This window comes from Alexandromys fortis, unplaced genomic scaffold, assembly GCF_014885135.2.
Source record: "Alexandromys fortis isolate MF-2015 unplaced genomic scaffold, M_Fortis_MF-2015_v1.1 scaffold_210, whole genome shotgun sequence".
Classification (NCBI taxonomy): domain Eukaryota; kingdom Metazoa; phylum Chordata; class Mammalia; order Rodentia; family Cricetidae; genus Alexandromys; species Alexandromys fortis.
In genome coordinates this window covers 1,191-5,000 of record NW_026068101.1, presented here as the reverse complement: position 1 = coordinate 5,000, position 3,810 = coordinate 1,191, and the positions used below count along the sequence as shown (strand labels likewise).

The window sequence follows — 3,810 nt, the reverse complement described above, 5'->3', positions numbered from 1 at the left end:
ATGTGACCTCTTCCCAGTTAAGATTCGTGTTCACCTGTGCTTGAAACTAGGGATGGAAGCCATAAACTTCCCAGGAAGAAGATATAATGACTGCTTTCGAATCACTTAACAGTGTTATTCTATTTATGCACCAACATCCTCTATGTTTATAAAAGGAAATTTTCCTATGTTGTTCTTATTTTTTAATTCAGATATATTTGTGAGGTGTTGATATTCTTGCATTTTAACATGTAAACTCAGGGGAAAGTTTTTGAAGAACACAGATTTCAGTCATATTGTTTTCTTAGATTCGTTCTTCATACTTTTTGGCAAAATATACCCCATTTTCAGTCTGCCAAGAGAAGAACATACCTAAAGTCAAAGGCATACTCACTATAAAAATTATGTACTTTTTAGAAATATTGTACTGCACTCAGAATATTAATAAGGAGACCTGAAAGGAGCATTCATACAGCAACATCTGTAGAGACAGGGGTACATTTCAGTTGTCTAATGCTAAATAGAACAGTCAGACTTCACTCAGCTCTAGAATAAGAGGGCAGGTTTGTTTCTATGAATCAGTAATAGCCAATAATATTCTATTCATACGTACACTACTTTTCCTTCTTAATACCAGGATGTATTTTTAGAGCATTGATAAAATAAAGACCTTGGAGTCCTGCCTTGTGAGTTTTTACAATAGCTTTATCTAAACCTTGAGTCAAGAAAAATCAAACATCATCAAGACATTTGTCTGAGAGACTGGAAATTAGCCTTGAGAGGGAGGTATTAGGGTGTTACTGTCAGAATAGGCAGCACAGGCTGATTTCTACAGGAGGCAGAACTTCACCTCCTGCCAGCAACCTGTGCTTGATTAGATCATCTGGACCCACCTCTAATAGACTCTCAAAACGAGCATGATGAAGGTGGACTTCATTAGAAGGATTAAAAGACTAACTCATTTCTCATATTCAAAGTCTTGTTTGATGTAGATATAAAGTTAGATATTGAAAATCAGGCAGAAGTTCTGATGGTTCAATTTAACAAAGATTTTCCAAAATTGTATGTACTACGTTTTTTTTAATAGTGTGATTTTTTTTTTTCAAACTCTGTTTCAGGATTTATTTTTGGTCATGGCTAACTATACACATAATGCTTTTACAGAATATCTTTCAATGTATTCTGTTTGTGTTCAAATGTATTACAAAAATCCAGTTTTCCATGAGCTAGCATTAAGGGTTATTTTTTTTTTTTTTGATGCCCTAAAATTCAGTACCCTGGCTGGTGATTTTTTGACTTTACAGGGTTGAAAAAGTGACAACTATCCCAGGGAAACTGCACTTTGAACTTCATCTATTCCTAGGCCAGCAATACACAGTATGCTAGTCTCTTGGAGTCTGATGATACTGAGAAGTGACAATGAGCTGTCACTGCTAGCCAGTCATATGGTCACAAGGATGTCTGTAGGGGCATGAATGTTCACAGATACACACTGGAGTATGTATCTGTGAACATACATAGTATGGTTGAGTATTCTTTGGGTATATGCCCAAGAGTGGTCTTGTTGGGTCTTGAGGTATGTTGATTCCCAATTTTCTGATAAACCACCATACTGAATTCCAAAGTGGTTGTACAGGTTTTTGTTCCCACCATCAATGGAGTAGTATTCCCCTAACTCCACATCCTCTCCAACATAATCTATCATTAATGTGTTTGATCTTAGCCATTCTTACAAGTGTAAGATGGTATCTCAGAGTTGTTTTGATTTGCATTTCTCTGATGGCTAAGAATGTTGAACCTTTCCTTAAATGTCTTACAGCCATTTGAGATTCTTCTGAGAATTCTGTGTGGTTCTGTACCCCATTTTTTAAAAAATATTTATTTATTTATTATGTATACAATATTCTGTCTGTGTGTATGTCTGCAGGCCAGAAGAGGACACCAGACCTCATTACAGATGGTTGTGAGCCACCATGTGGTTGCCGGGAATTGAACTCAGGACCTTTGGAAGAGCAGGTAGCGCTCTTAACCACTGAGCCATCTTTCCAGCCCCTGTACCCCATTTTTAATTGAATTATTTATCTTACATGTGGTTCCAAGCTTTGAATTTTCAGATAAATGTTTTTAATTTGGAATGCCTGTAAAACTCAAAGCATGAAATGGATCATAGAGGAGAACAGGCCTGGAGGGAAGTGGGATGGCAGAGGAAATGCACTGTGGAAGGGTAAAGAAACCTTGCAAGTGGAAAGTTTTCATCAGCGATGGGAGAACTGTGGTGGTGGGGAAAGGGTTAACCAAAATTAAGCATGGAGGAAAAAATCCTTTTGGAAAAATACTACATTTGAAGTCCTTTAAAACCATTTGAGGGGCTGGTTAAATAGTTTAGCATGTGAAGGTGCTTGATGCCAGCCATATGCTGTTGAGTGTGATGTTGGGAAACCACATGGTAGAGGTAAGAGTGTGATCCAGAAAATGATGCTCTGACCTCTACACATGTACCGTGGTTTGCCACCAAGCCTAACGAATGGAGTTGCATCCTTGGAAGCCTAAGTAAAACAACTGAATGAAGGAGCCCTGCATGCAGGGGTAACGTTCCTCCCAAAGATTAAGTTGACTAAACAAAGGTTCCAATACTGTGAGATAGTTCCTTCTGAGCTGTGAAGTAAGGGGGCTCCTGTCAAACATTACAGGCTGCTACCAATGTCCTCATTTACACACGAGAATTAGATTGGTGGATGATTCTTAACACACTATACACTTGGGATATAGGACATAAGGTCATGTTGCATCTGTGCTGGATAGCTTCCACAGTACTAGAAGTTTCTATGCAAGCTACTGGATGAGGAAAGTTGGCGATGATTCTTTGTAGACCCTGCATGTGACAACTTGCCTGGGAAGATATTCTCCGTGTGATAGTGTGTTGACTTTTATAGGAACAATAAATTTTGTGATTTGATTTTAGGTCTACCACACAGCAGGGAACTCTTGGCTGGTCCTGTAAACCTGGTTCAGAGCCCAATGACTAAGGCCATGGTGATGTAATATGGAAATCTCTCTGATTCTAGAGACTGGAACCTTTGCTTGACATCACAGCCAGAGTTCATAACATGCTTTGAGGTCATTTAAGATATAAGGCTGCTATCTTACTGTGTACTCAAACTGATTGTTAACCCACTTTTAAGAGAACAATGTAACAATTACCACTACTTTCCTTGGTCTTCCTGCATAGCCACTTTTACAAACTAAACTAATACTTAACTAATCTTATTTTCTTCTGTGCCCCCGATCCAGAACAAATGTGTATCATTTGTATAAAACAGCAAACATAGAGGTTGAAAACACTCTTAAATGAATATCCACCAAAACAGTTGAACACAGCAGCATTACTGGGCAAACATGGTGTTTGTAATGTTTTTTGTTGTCTGGGTGAGTTGGGATCAGTTGCAGTTATTACCTTCATCCCTTGTAAGACTCCACAAATGATTCTGTAAAGTATCCCACTCCTTCCCCAGGTGATTCTTATGGGGAAATTCAATAAAAGAGTGAGCAACAAAAGGGGCAGACACACACATTTACACACAAGGACAGATGTAGGGACAGACATAGACTCAGACAAAAAAAAAAAAACAAGCACAGGGACAGACAGACTTCTTCAGAAAGGTACAGATTTAGATTCATGCAACAGACAAAGAAGGGAAGACAGGGAACATGTCTCTCTCCCTCTGCCTCTCTGCTTTTTCTTCTTTCATAGTCAGGTGTGTCTGATTTGATATGCCACTATCTGTTCTATCTCTGATAGGTATTATAGAAGCTTTCTCCTTAAACATGTCA

At 38.5% G+C, this 3,810-nt stretch overlaps 1 protein-coding gene across 1 annotated transcript in view; it reads left to right on the top strand.

Annotated features, from left to right (window-relative positions):
• Positions 1 to 3,609, top strand: part of Asb3 (ankyrin repeat and SOCS box containing 3) — a 114,877-nt gene extending 111,268 nt beyond the window's left edge. The window contains exon 10 of the mRNA XM_050123882.1: positions 1 to 3,609. This exon is cut by the window's left edge and continues 408 nt beyond it. The gene's annotated coding sequence lies outside the window, so the exon portion shown is untranslated.
• Positions 3,610 to 3,810: the final 201 nt, after the last annotated feature.